This window comes from Colobus angolensis, unplaced genomic scaffold (assembly GCF_000951035.1).
Source record: "Colobus angolensis palliatus isolate OR3802 unplaced genomic scaffold, Cang.pa_1.0 Scaffold172, whole genome shotgun sequence".
NCBI lineage: Eukaryota > Metazoa > Chordata > Mammalia > Primates > Cercopithecidae > Colobus > Colobus angolensis.
Genome location: NW_012114844.1, coordinates 4,134,128 through 4,149,073, shown reverse-complemented (window position 1 = coordinate 4,149,073; position 14,946 = coordinate 4,134,128). Strand labels below are relative to the sequence as shown.

Sequence of the window (14,946 nt, the reverse complement as noted above, 5' to 3'; positions counted from 1 at the left end):
AAAAAAAAGAATATATTCTTATTGTTATTTTGAGACAGGATCTCACTCTGTTGCTTACTTGGAATACAGTGGCATGATCACTGATGACTGCAGCATCAACCTCCTGGGCTCAAGTGATTCTCCCACCTCAGCCTGCCAAGTAGCTGGGACCACAGCCACGCCACTACAGCTGACTAATTTTTTTTTTTTTTTTGGTAGAGACCAGGTCCCACTATGTTGCCCAGGCTGGTCTCAAACTGGAGGGCTCAAGCAGTCCTCCTGCCTCAGCTTCCCAAAAATGCTGGGATTACAAGTGTGAGCCACCACTCCTGGCAGTTCATATTATTTTGAAAGCCCCATAACAGCAAGTGCCAGTAAGGATGTGGAACAGCAGGAGCACTCGTCAACTGCTGCTGGGGATGTAAACTGGGTCTGCCAGTTTGGAGAGAAATTGATAATGTATTGTAAAGTCAAAGATGCTTGTGTCCAATGCCTAGCCCTTCCACTTCTTGGTGTGCACACCAGAGAGACTCACACATTTATATGATAATGTTCATAGTCACCCTTGTGTAGTGAAAATTGGAAACCCCTTAGATGTCCATTAACAAGAACATGGAGGAATGAACAGTGGGATACTCACACAATATAATATGATCTGGAGCAGGGGCCAGCAAACTACTGCCTATCTGACAAATCTGGAGCTAAGAAGAATGGTTTTTATAATATTAAAGCATTATAAAAACAAAACAACACAACAATGAATGCAAAGCAAAGACTGCAACAGTGACATATGTGGTCTGCAAAGCCTAAAATATGTTGCTATCTGGCATTTTACACAAAAAGTTTGCTGACCCTTGATCTAGAGTCACATGTATTAACAAAAATAAATCTTTAAAAAATGTTAAAGTTTTGAATATGTACAAATCACACATAACATACATGCACATATACACATTAGCTAACATTTAAAACCATATTTAAAGATATCCACGTAAGTAGCAGAACTATAAAATTTCACACGAGTGATAAACTCTAAGTTCAGAAAAGTGGTTACCTCTGGGGACGGGAAGAAAAATAAGTGTGGGGGGAGGTTCTGGGGGTTTTATTTCATAAATAAATTTGCTTTAGTTCATAAAATGAGAAAAGAAGGTCTGAAGCAAATATGACTATATATGAGTATATTCTAACAACCCCGGATAATGGTTCCCAGTGTTTGTTATATGGGTTCTTACAGATTTATGTATGTTTGAAATATTTAATAAATTTTGTTTTTTTAAAGGAATGCCTTTTGGTGAGTGTGCCCAGGAGGAGGATGGCTGTGGACATGGGCAGGCGCCCTTCCTGCTGTATACCAGGCCCCTTGTCTGGTCTAGCCAGGCCCCAGCTGCAGGCTGAGCAATTGTCCACAGGCCAGAGAGACTGATGTTCTGGACCAGGGCTCTGCCCATGACTGTTGCATGCCCTTCTTACAGTTGCCTTGGCAGTGGGTGAGCCTAGTTGGCTCCACCAGCTGAGGCCCAGGCTGCAGTGGTGCTGGCCAGAGAAGACAGAGTTAGCAGCCTGGGACCTGCCACAAATGACAGCAGGAGTCAAAGCCCAACTTCCCCATCTGTGGAGTGAGATGGTGGATCTCATAGTGTCCAAGGATTCATCCAGCTCTGTTTTCCTGGGCCCAGGGTTTGTCCTGAGACCTGTGGCTGATGCCCTGGGCTCCAGTCTCTCTAATTAAGGGAGTAAAGGCCAAGCAGAAGTTGGTCTTCACATTCCTGGCTTTTCACTCCCCAGCCTGAACTGCCTTTCTCTGGCTTCCCCATCAGTGCTGGTGCCCCTTGAGGAGGAGCCTTCCAGAGGAAGAGTTGGCCAAAAGGGGCATTTTTGTGTGATTTGTAAGGCAGAAGGAAAGAGGCAGCCATTGCTGTCTGAAGGTGGCCATAAGCGGTGTCACTGGCCAGGTCTAGGTCCATTCTGCCTGTGCACAGCAAATCAATCACTGTGACACAGGTCTTGATTTATGCACAAGGCCACCAAACAAGAAGGGGGAGAACAGCTCTCAAATCCACCTCCGCAGAGATGAGGCTTAGGGCTGCTCATGGGCTAGGGAAGTGTGATGGTCTAAGATGTGAAGAGAGGTGATTGGCAGCAGGGAAAAATGAAGTCATAGGTTCGTTTCGTGCAAGTGTAGTCGGGCTTTGCGGCATTTCACAGGACGTAAGTGCAGAAAATGATGGCATTAGCATGATCTGAAGGTGGAGTATTTGGCCCTCTGACATCAAAATGGACCTTTTCTCGGGCATTAGCACAGGTCCAGTTGAAGGGTCAGTGGTCTCAACTGGTTTGAACTGGACAAGAGCTGGCCCAAGTTCCTGAAAAACAGCTGAAGCAACCATGACCATGGCAACCTATGACTGTGATCTATAAAGCAGCCAGTGAAGGTTGAGGTGCAGCCTTCAGTGGACCATGGCCTCAGGGTTCATGGAAAAAACAAAAACAAAAACAAAACAAAAAGCAAGCGGCCAAAAGCAAGCAGGGCAGCGGGCAGACCTGATCAAATTTACCCCTCAGTTTCAGTAGTGATGGATGTAGTGGTGCTGGCAGGTGCCAGCTTATCCTCACTCTTCCCTGAGTCCACCTCTTCTCCCCGACTGCTGACCATATGACCTGCACTGATCCTAAGCCCACCACAGGTACTTTGTGCAGACCCACAGATGTGGGAGCTCTGCAAGGCACAGCTGCCCAGAGACCTCTCCAGGGCCTTGCCCTGGGTGGTTCCACTAGAAGCTGGACATGTTTCAGCTTCTCAGATTGACCAATTGGTGGACCCCCTCTCTGACTCTCCAGATCCCTCCCCACACCTCTACTTCCCAGCCCCTCCACAATCATGTAAGATCTAATTGTGCAATAAATCTCTTAGCCCATAACTCACATGGTTCTGCTTCTTCCCTGACTGAATCCTGACACTTCCATCAAGGAGGGTTTAAGCAGCAAGCGCTCTCTGAGCACTGGGAACACAAGTGAAGCAGCACGCCCCCACCCTGGGTAGTCATCCTTTCTTGGTAGCTCCAGAGGGAGGCCTGCTTCCTTCAGCCCCTTAACAGAACTTGTTTTTGAAAAGGGTCACATCTGCCCCACACTAGCCCAAAAGGGCTGCAGGGACAGGGCAGGGTCTTGGATCCTCATCTCTTAGGACAGGTGATGAGGAAGCCACAATATGCCTGATAGCTACTTGGTGCTAGATACTTCATCATTTTATCCTCACAAGAAGCTACTGCCCCATATTCCAGTGAGAAAGCTGATAGGGAAGGAGTCTGGTGAAGCTGGAGTTTGAACCTACGATTACCAAGCAGCAAAGCCCACAGGTCCTTCACTTGTAACTTGCCCACAGCTGCGGCAGGAGGTAGAGCAGTGATTCCTGACTGTATCTGGCTTCTGCTGTGTCATGAGGCCATAGTCTCCCAGGCCCTGCTGCTCTCTGCTCTTCTCCTTTTCCATCTGTGTGCCTCAGTGTCTGGGGCACACAGCAGCTGAGGCCACAGAGCCAGTAGCACTGGTGGCTCTGCCAGTGCAGCCTGAAGATATGGGTCAGGGCTGACTCAGACGTGAGGCCTTGTGGAGTGTAGTCACTCAACCCGAAGGCCTTGAGACAAGGAACAGCTGGTTCCCACCCCTCTGGCCAGCACCATCTGAGGCCTCATCATCTGGGCTGGTGGCATCTCAGTGCCTGCTGCTGGCCTGAAACCTTGCTCAGTCTCAGAGAATCCTCTCATCATGCAGCAGATTGGAATGAGTTTCCTCCACGGCCCTTCCAACCTGTTGACTCCACGACTTTTCATTTGTAGATGGTAATGAAGGTAGTGAGGTCAACAGACAAGTGTACCCATTCTGGTTCTGCCATTTTGGAGCTCCATGACCCTGGACTAGCTACTTTCTCCTTTTCCTCATCTATAAGGGCTGGCCTGATGTTTCAACAAGGTAACGTGGGTAGAGCATGTCGCACAGTGATATGGTACTCAACAAGTGCTCAGAAACGATGGCGGCACTAGGGGTAGTGGTGGAAGGGGAGAAATTACAAAAACTTATGGTTAGATTGACTTGGCCTCAAATCCGTTTGGTCACTTAGCAGCTGTGGTGGGCAAGTTATCTCACATTTTTAGGCTTGGTTTTTCCATCTGTAAAAAGAGGGTGATAATTTGTCACCCCGCTCATAGGGTTGGTCTGAGGCTTAAATGGGATGATGAACATGAAAGCCTCAGCAGATAGCATACCACCCCCTCCTTCTCCTTTATCCTGTCTCCTTTATAACAGATGGGAATTCAGTTGGTGCTTAATAGTTGCACGATCCTTTTACAATGTAACCCTGCCTGTTGCTTCCTCAATCAGTCATAACTAATGATGTGTACTTCCATCTGAAAGTTCTAAGGGATGCAGGACATTAAGCTGTTTCAAATGCTGGCTTTAAATCTAAAGGGTTCACTCTACCTTGTCCTGAATCACCTCCTCCCTCCTTCCTGCTGATCAGAAGCATCTGGGCTTTCAGGACTCATCTTGGAAAGGCCGGCCCTGATTCCTTCCAATCTTTATGGTCTCCTCATTGAAGGACCTCCTTACTCCATATTTGATTCTCCATAGCTTGCCTCACCTGGCTCCCCAGCTGTCTGTTAACATCCAGGCAAAGGTTGGCGGTGCTGGCGGAAAACCTGCTGGGTGTTTTCCTTCCCTTTTGTGACTGTGACCACTGCAGAGATGTTCAAATCTCCCACCTGCAAGAATGCAGTTAGCTGCCTGCCTCCAGTGGCTAGCATCTTCAGGCTCCACCTCAACTTTTGAGTAGAGGTCACACTTTTCCTGGGTAGCCTCCAAACAAACTACTGAGCACAGTGAGAGTCCTAGGGCCTGCCATTTTTGCTCAACTCAAACTCCAAGTCCTCCTGTTGCAGGGGCTGAAACTTTGTTAGATCTGCATGGCAGTCTGAAGTCCTCCCCTGACCAATCCAGCTACCTCCCCCTGTTTTTCACAGTAATTACTGGTCCCCACTGAACACTCTTTCATTCTTTACTACATCTCAGCATCTGCTGTCCAGAGCACTTACCATCTCCAGTCCATGGAAGGCATGGGCTGCAATGGGCTCCAGGATGAAAGGCTGTGCAGAGGAAACTCAACGGCTTCAAGGACTCCAGACCCTCAGGGACTAAAAAGGGACCTGAGAACCTGTCTATTCCAATTCCCCCTTTCACTTGTTCACATAGCATAAAGACCCAGATCTGTGCCAGGCCATGTGCTTAAGGGATGGATGAAGCCAGGATCCCTGCTCTCGATGAACTTACAGGGGAGACAAGAAGCCTAATGCTCTGTACCAGGGTTTTGGCACATTGCTGGGAAAGCCTAATACTCAAAGGGAATTGAGGTAACATTGCTGGGTGCTCCACTTAAGGGCAGATGATGATTTTTAAGTCTGCCCTGATGGGGCCTGATTTCCTTCTGTTTCCTTTGTTGGAAGCATTTTCAATGGCGACACCTTAAACAATAACAATGACAGCAAAGAACATGCATTCAGTGCTTTCCCATCTGCTGGGCACTGTGCTAAGTGTATCAGGTAAAGCCTAGATTAGGAGAGACTGCAGAGGTGAGTCATAGCATCACGTGTCCTGGGCTTGCAACCTGCAGCTTCCTACTTGTGTAACCCTGGGCAAACTCTTTAATGCCTCATGTTTTTCATCTGTTAAGTAGGGAGATCAAGAGCATCTTCCTTACACATACGGTGAAAAATAGGCAATGTGAAATCCAGACAGGCAGATTCCGGAGTCCAGATCATCCTGATACTGTCTGTAACTACAGCACTCATCTAAGGCCTGGTGAAAGAGCTTTTCTAAAGAAACTTTTAATTGAGATATATGTATAGAAAAGTTCACAAATAAACGTTCGACTCAATGAATTTTCACAAACTGAACACACCTGTGTAACCAGCATCCAGCTCAAGACACATTACAAGCACCCCAAAAGACCCCCTGTACTTCCTCCAGGTCCCCACCCTCCCAAATGGAGCCACTATTCTAATTTCTAATGGTATAGATTCATTTCACCTGGTTTTCAGAGTTCCCCCCTACCCCAACTTTATGGATGGATAACTGGAGTACAATAAACTGCACATTTTTAAGACGTATGACTTGATTAGTGTCGATGTTTGTGTTCACTCATGAAGCCAAAATTCAGACAGCAAACATTTCCATAATCCCCCAAAGTTTTCTCATGCCCCTTTGTCATCTGTCGCTCCCTCTAATCCTGTCTCAGACAACTGCTGATCTGCTGTCTCTATAGATTAGTTCGCAGTTTCTAGAATTTTGTATGAACAAAATTATACAGTGCATACATTTATTTTTTTGAGAATGAGACTTGCTCTGTCACCTAGACTGGACTGCAGTGGCGTGATCATGGCTCACAGCAGCCTCAATCCCCCAGGCTCAAGCGATCCTCCCACCTCAGCCTCCCTATCCTAGTAGCTGGGACTGCAGCTGCACACCACCATACCTGGCTAATTTAGTGTATATATACATTACATATCTCTCTATATATTTATATATATCTCACATATAATTACATATGTATATAAAATAGAAAAAAATTAGCCGGGTGTGGTGGCACATACCTGTTGGTCCCAGCTACTTGGGAGGCTGAGGTAGGAGGATTGCTTGATCCAGGGGATGTCAAGGCTGTAGTGAGCTATGATGGTGCTACCGCACTCCAGCTTGAGCAACAGAGCGAGATCCTGTTTCAAAAACAAAACAAAAATTGTTTTAGTTACTCTAGGTCCTCTACATTTCCATATGCATTTTAAAACCAACTGTTGAAATTCTGAGAAAAACAAAATGACAATGCCTGCTGAAAATTTTGATTGGAATTACATTGAGTATATAGATAAATTGGGAAAGAATTATATTGGGGAATTTTGTATCTCCCAATCCAAAACACGGCATATCTCTCCATTAATTTAGTTCCTCTTCAATTTCACAATGTTTTATGGTGTTCAGTGTGGAGGTTTGATAGATTTATTTTTAGGTATTTTATACAATTTTTGGTACCACTCTAAATGAGATTTCAAAATTTCACCTTCAAATTGTTTGCTCCGACATACAATTTCTAATGGTATAGATTAATGGTATACCATCAGCTATAATGGTATAGAAGGAATAAATTCAAGGCTGGGTGTGATAACTCACACCTGTAATCCCAGCACTTTGGGAGGCTGAGGCAGGCAGATCACCTGAGGTCAGCAGTTCGAGACCAGCCTGGCCAACATGGTGAAACACCATCTCTACTAAAAATACAAAATTATCTGGGCATGGTAGCAGGCACCTGTAGTCCCAGCTACTTGGGAGGCTGAGGCAGGAGAATTGCTTGAACCTGGGAGGTGGAGGTTGCAGTGAGCTGAGGTTGCAGAGAGCTGAGATCGCACCACTGCACTCCAGCCTGGGCAAGACAGTAAGCCTGTCTCAAAACAAAACAAAAAAGCAAACAAAAAAAGAAAGAATAAATTCAGTGACTGATTGCATAGTAGGGTGACTAGGGTTAAACAAAAATGTACTGCACTTGTGAGATGGACAGCCTAAATACTGACTTGATCACTATGCATTATATACATGTAACAAAATTTCACACATGCCCCATAAATTTGTGCAAATAAAAATAAAAATCACTTGTAGAATAAAGTAATACTAAGCAAAAAATATATATATATATTTGCTGCTAAAAACTTTTATGATGGACTCTCCTTCCTTTCACAACAGGGATGTTGGGAGCACCCAGATATACGAGGAATTCCTGCAGCACTCATTGGCAAACGCTGTAGAAGATATCAAAAGGCTGAAAGTAGAAGAGCAAAATGACTAATAAGACTCCAGAGAAGGGCATAAGAACCTCCCTTCTTCTGATTCCCTTAATTATACCACTCACTTTCCACTATGGGGTGTGGGTTGTTCTGGTGGTGAGAGTTGGGGGGATCCTGCAGTGGAAAAAGATCGAGGGTCCTGGGCCCTGTTATTCTACATTCTCTCCCTAGCACACCTGTACGCATAGTTTACAATATCTTCTGTACATTGGAGGCCAGGCATCTTCCCTAAGTTCCAGGCATGTATCTCTCATAGGCCCTTAAACGCAGCTTCTCTAGAATGAAACTCACAATATTCCCTCAAATTTTTTTCTTTTTTTTTTTTTTGAGACAGTTTCTGTCACCCAGGCGGTGGTATGACCTTGGCTCACTGTAACCTACACCTCCCAGGTTCAAGCGATTCTCCTGCCTCAGCCTCCTGAGTAGCTGGGATTACAGGCACATGCCCCCACAACTGGCTAATTTTTGTATTTTTAGTGGAGACCATGTTGGTCAGGCTGGTCTCAAAGTCCTGACTTCAAGTGATCTGACTCCCTTGGCCTCCCAAAGTGCTGGAATTACAGGCGTGAGCCACTGCGGCCAGCCTCAAACCTGTTTCTTACCCAATGTTTCCTTTACTGCAGATGGCAACCTCCTCCACCAGCTGCACAACATCCAATAGGAATAGTAGTGAATATCCAGTAAATATTTGTTGTATGGATGAGTGAATGAAGATTGGTAGCATAGAAAGCGAATTTATTCTATATAAGTTTTGAAGAAAGTTAACTCCTTTGAGCTGGCTTGGGATGTCTCATGCCTGTTCCCATAATGCTAGAGGCATCATGATTTAAATAAAGTTCCATCAGACTCTGTATCAGAGCAGGTCCTTTCTCCTGTGTTGCTCTGGGGCCTCACTGAGACCACAGCTACAAACAGGGAGAGGGTGGGGCACTTTTGATTCTGAGGACACATATATCATTATTCCTCACAATGACTGTCTTTTTTTTTTTTTTTTTAGATGGAGTCTCACTGTTGCCCAGACTGGAGTGCAGTGGTGTGATCTTGGCTCACTGCAATCTCCGCCTCCTGGGTTCAGGAGATTTTCCTGCCTCAGCCTCCCAAGTAGCTGAGATTACAGGTGCCTGCTACCATGCCCAGCTAATTTTTGTATTTTTAGTAGAGATGGGGTTTCACCATGTTGGCCAGGCTGGTCTTGAACTCCTGACCTCAGGTGATCCACTCACCTCGGCTTCCCCAAGTGATGGGATTACAAGTGTGAGCCACCATGCCTAGCCTCTTATTTCTATATCACCTGGGCCTTGGCTCAGTCCTAGTATGCAGAGATAATAAATGTTTGAATGAATGAATGAATGAATGAATGAATGAAACAACTCCATTGTCTAAGTACTACTTGTCCCTTTTTATAGATAAGAAATCTAGGGCTCAGAGGCTGCCCTCCCTAGGAAGCAGCAACAACTGGGGGACAAACCCAGTCCTCTCGGTTCCCAGATCAGTGATTCCTCTACTGCATCAAGAAAGTTGTAATTACTTGCCCTTGGTATCTTGGGAAAAAGAGAAAAAAGAAAGTTGTAATAACTAAGTACAGATTTCATTTCATCTTCTTTCCAACTAATAGTTCTTAAGTGCTTCCTGCATACCAGGATGAAGCTATCAATGTCCTCTTGAAAGCACAGTCAGTCACAATATTTTGAAGAGGGGGAAAAAAAGGCTTTCTGTTAGGCCCTGACCTGAACCAATTCTTGGTTATCTAAAGCAGTGGCCTCCAAATAAAAATTCCCAGGACACTCCCCCAGAAATTCTAATTCATGCATCTGAAGGAGAGGAGATGCCTGAAAACTGCCATTATAAACACTGCTCTGGGCTGATGTGGTATATAGCCAGCCACTGCACACAGTTCAGCAGGAAGGTAGCAGAAAGGAGGGTGAAGAGTAAGCATCTTTATTACTTTATTCACATACGTTAACTGAGCACGTAGTATGTCCCAGTCACCATTCTAAGTCCTAGATATACAGTAGTGGACAAAACAAAATCCTTATTATCCCTCATTCTATGGATGGTGGGGGTGTGAGATGGGGAGACAATGACCAAGTAAAGAAATAGGGCCAGGTGCGGGTGGCTCATGCCTGGAGTCCCAGCACTTGGGAAGCCTGAGGCAGGTGGGTCATTTCAGCCCAGGAGTTTGAGACCAGCCTGGGCAACATGGTTAAACCCCATCTCTACTAAAACAAACAAACAAACAAAAGTTAGCCGGGTATGATGGTTCATGCCTGTAGTCCCAGCTACTCAGAAGGCTGAGGTGGGAGGATCACTTGAGCCTGGGAGACAGAGGTGAGCTGAGGTCACACCACTGCACTCCGGCCTGGGCAACAGAGCAAGACCCTGTCTCAAAAAGAAAGAAAAAGAAATAAACATACAGGATAACCACTGCTTGTTGTGGTGAGGGCTCTAGAGAATACACAACAGAGTGATGTGACGCAGGGTGACAGAGAAGGGGTACCCTAGCTCTCTGAGGAGGTGACATTTGAGTTGAGACCTGAATTACCAGAAGGAACCAACCCTACTCTGGGAGAAGATTATAGGCAGACAGAGTAGGAGATGGCAAAGTTACAGAGGGACGGGCTCGGCATGTGAGGCTCATACAGTGTGAACAAGGAGAAGACTAGCCTAAAATATGGTTAGACAGAGATAGTAAGGTAGGAATCATCATTTAAGGTCTTCAAATTAGGAAATGGGTTTAGAGTTTCTTCTGGAGAGTCTTAAGCAGGGAGTGATGTGACATGATTGCTTTAATTGGCTTGTTTTAGCTGCTGGGTGAAGACAAGAGTCTAGGGGTTCAATGTGAGAGCAGGGAACCAATGAGGAGGCTCACAGAAGTCCAAGCTAGAGATGATGGTGGGTGCAGTGGCTCATGCCTGTAATCTCAGCACTTTGGGAGGCTGAGGCAGGTGGATCACTTGAGGCCAGGAGTTCAAGACCAGCCTGGCCAACATGGTGAAACCCCGTCTCCACTAAAAATAAAAATATTAGCCGGGCGTGGTGGCATGCACCTGCAATCCCAGCTACTCAGGAGGCTAAGGGAGAAAATTGCTTGAACCTGGGAGGCAGAAGCTGCGGTGAGTCGAGGCTGCACTTCAGCCTGGGCAACAGAGCAAGACTCCATCTCAAAAAAAAAGTGGATATAAATATGACTACAAAACTGCCTGTGAACTGCTATTCTTGGCACACTGCCTGTGGGGTAGCCCTGTCCCACAAGGAGCAGTCACTCTGCTGTTGCAGTACACTGCAGCTTCAGTAAAAGTTCCTGTCTAACACCACTGGCTCACCCTTAAATTCTTCCCTGAGAGAAGCCAGAAACCCTCCAGGCTAAGTCTCAATTCTGGGGTTCACCTGCCCTGCATCAATATTATCCTTTGTAGTAAACACCCACTATGATGTGGCACTCTCCTGGACATTTGATAAACTTACCTCTGTTTTCCCATCAGGTCTGTGAGGTGGTATAGTTCTTGCCACTGGACAGGTAAGTCGGCTGAGGCTCATAGAGGGCCCCATGTCACAACCCCTCTAAGGGTCAGTGCGACAACTGGAACCCAAGTGTGTGTCACACTGACCTCATGCTTGACCACCACTCCACACAGCCCTCGATGCAGGAAATAGGCTGGTTTCTGATGCACCTGGTGTCTGAGAGAAGCTTTGGTTCTTTCACTTTTCAGCTTTGCCCAGGCCCTACTCCTGAGGTCAGGCTTGTCCCAAGAGAGGCGGGGCCAGGGTGGGTGATGATCTCAGCGGTTGTTGTGAGCTCCATCCAGCTCAGGTGAGTCTCGGGATCCCAGCTTCTGAAACTTTCACGTGCACACAATTGCCTGGGGATTTGATTGAAATGCAGTTTCTGACCCAGCAGGACAAGGGTGGGGTCCACATTTCTTTCCTCCTTTTCTTTCTTTCCTTTTCTCTTTCTCTCTTCATCCAAAATCTTTTTAATAGGAGGGTAGGCTCTAGGGTTAGTTTTAGTGGTCTCGGCTGGCCCGTTGGCCTCTGGTGCGCTCGAACTTCCGGCCCTTGGAGCGGACGTAAGGTTTGGGGTGGCTGTGCGGGGTTCCCGGAGCCTTACCGAAGTGCCGGTACACCTCTTGGCTCTTGAGAGAACCAGAGAGCACGATGGTGCCGCTGCCCTTTGGGGAGTCCAGGGCCAGCTGGTCAAAAGTGATGATTTTGCCCCCTGCCCTGCCCTGAGGATGCAGCGGCGGCCCGGCTGGTCAGGTGCAGCACACACACCTTCAGTTTGAGTACCTCCTGAACCCGCGCGTCATCCATTATGGCCCCCACGACCACGGCCATTTTGTTTTCCCGGCCAGGAAGCTTCATCTTCCAGATCATCAGGGCAACAGAGTGACCGGTTGGTGTGACTCATAAACAACCTCTTCAGTACAACCTGGTTGAATATGGAGTTGATTTGTCTGGCCAGAAACCCGTACAGCTTGACCAACAGCCTAAGGTAGATATCCTGGCTCCTGGGCTCCTTGCGCAGAACCTTGTTGGTCCTTGTTGGGGCTGATGTCAACTCCCATGATGGTGCCTCCTGCTTGGCCAGGTCCGGAAAGCCACATTTCTAATTTCTAACAAGCCCCGGGTGGTGGTGTTACCAAGGTCCATCTGCCACAGTTTATAGAGGGCGGTGGAGGTGGGAGTGGGGTGGGGTAGGCAGAGGAGGGAAACAGGAGGCTGCAGTTGGGACAGCTGTGCTCATCCTCACTTGTAATTGACTCCTGTAAATTGTCATTAGTAAACCTCAACACCCACCCTCCTCCCCCATCAATATGATAAAGAACATCAGAACATCTGTGTTCTTGGTCTCCCAGGGAAACCCACCCAGTCAGGACCCCAGGATGTGGCAGGCAAGTCCCTCCCTCTCCCTGAAGCCTCAGTGACTCCAACTCTAAGTGCTTATGTTAGGGTGGGGGCAGGGCATGGTGAATCTGCAGCTGCTCCTCACATTGTTGGGGGAAGTGCATGGTATGTGGGGGAGGGGTGAGGAGAGGACTTTCCTCTTCCTAGAACTTCTGGTCTGGTCCCCAGGGCACAGGTGTTAATGAAGATGGAGGAGTGGCCTCTTCCTAATGGACCTTTCAGGGCCTGCCAGAGCCAGCAGGGTGGGCAGGGGACAGGGAGGAACTTGTGCTTCCCGGCAGGGACAGGAACCTGCTGGATGCACCGATTTGACCTTGGCTCATTGTAAACATGCTCTAATGTGGGGCATTGAAGCCAAGAGATGCGACAATTATCATTGCAAGGGAAGTTATCTTAAAGTTAATTTATAAATTCCAGTCAAGGTCCTAAAGGAATTGTTTGGAGGGAGGGTGGTAGTGAACTTGATAAATTCATTTTAAAATCACTCGGCCGGGCGCGGTGGCTCAAGCCTGTAATCCCAGCACTTTGGGAGGCCGAGACGGGCGGATCACGAGGTCAGGAGATCGAGATCATCCTGGCTAACACGGTGAAACCCCGTCTCTACTAAAAATACAAAAACTAGCCGGGCGAGGTGGCGGGCGCCTGTAGTCCCAGCTACTCCGGAGGCTGAGGCAGAAGAATGGCGTAAACCCGGGAGGCGGAGCTTGCAGTGAGCTGAGATCTGGCCACTGCACTCCAGTCCGGGCAACAGAGCGAGACTCCGCCTCAAAAAAAAAAAAAATAAAATAAAATAAAATAAAATAAAATAAAATAAAATCACTGGTAAATGGGAGAGAAAAATCAAGTAAATAAAGAAAAAAAAGAATGTAGGGGGCTATAACAGTTATAAAAGATACACCAATGTCATGTAGTAGAGAGCCCAGAAGTCCCAAGTATACTTTAAATGTTTAGAAAATGACACATTTGGCATTTCAAAATGGAGAGGAAATAAATATGGCTGAAAAAATTAAGGATTTGATCTTTCTTCAAACCACATGCTAACATAAATTCCAAATGGGATAGAGTTAAATGTAAACAAGGATACCAAACAAATAATAGAATGAAATAGAGGAAAACATTTATGTAATGTCAATGTGAGGGAGGCCATCCTAAGTTTAACATGGAAATAGAGACCATAAAGGAAAGATTGGAAACATGACTGCAAAAAGATTTGTTTATGATACAAAAATATCATAAAATTAATAAGCAAATGATAAATTGGGATAATTAAATGTATATCACACAGGGAGTTAATATCGGTACAAATCAATAGGAAAAAGACATATTCCCAATAGGAATGGGCACAGGGCATGGATATATAGTTTAAAAATAAGTAGATATGGCTGGGCGCAGTGGCTCATGCCTGTAATCCCAGCACTTTGGGAGGCTGAAGTGGGTGGATCACTTGAGGTCAGGAGTTCAAGGCCAGCCTGGCCAACATGGTGAAAACCTATCTCTACTAAAAATACAAAAATTAGCTAGGCATGGTGGCAGGCACTTGTAGTCCCAGCTACCCGGGAGGCTGAGGCAGGACAATCTCTTGAACCTGGGAGGCGGAGGTTGCAGTGAGCTGAGATCATGCCACTGCACTCCAGCCTGGGTGACAGAGCAATACTCCATCTCAAAAAATAAAAAAGTAGAAATGACCCGTAAATATATGAAACAACTGTAACCATGAGAATAATAAAAGAAATGTGGCCAAACGCAGTGACTCACGCCTGTAATCCCAGCACTTTGGGAGACCGAGGTATGAAGATTGCTTGAGGCTAGCAGTCCAACACCAGCTTGGGCGGCAAAGTGAAACCCCATACCCACAAAATGAGACAGTTTCACTCTGTCACCCGGGCTGGAGTCCAGTGCTATGATCATGGCTCACTGAAGCCTCTGCCTCCCAGGCTCAAACAATCTTCCTGCCTCAGCCTCCCAAGTAGCAGGGACTACAGGTGCACACCACCACACAACCAGCGGATTTTTGTGTTTTGTGTATTCACTATGTTGTTCGTGCTGGTCTTAAAGTTCTGGACTTAAGCAGGCTGTCTGCCTCAGCCTTTCAAAGGGCTTGGATTACAGGCATGAGCCACCACCACAACCAGCCCTCTGTAAGTTTTTTTTTTTTAATTAGCTGGTCATGGTGGTGCACATC

The 14,946-nt window shown here is 46.6% G+C and overlaps 1 pseudogene; it reads right to left on the bottom strand.

Moving 5' to 3' along the window:
* Positions 1 to 11,863: 11,863 nt before the first annotated feature.
* On the bottom strand, positions 11,864 to 13,186 carry LOC105509267 (annotated as a pseudogene).
* Between the last annotated feature and the right edge of the window lie 1,760 nt (positions 13,187 to 14,946).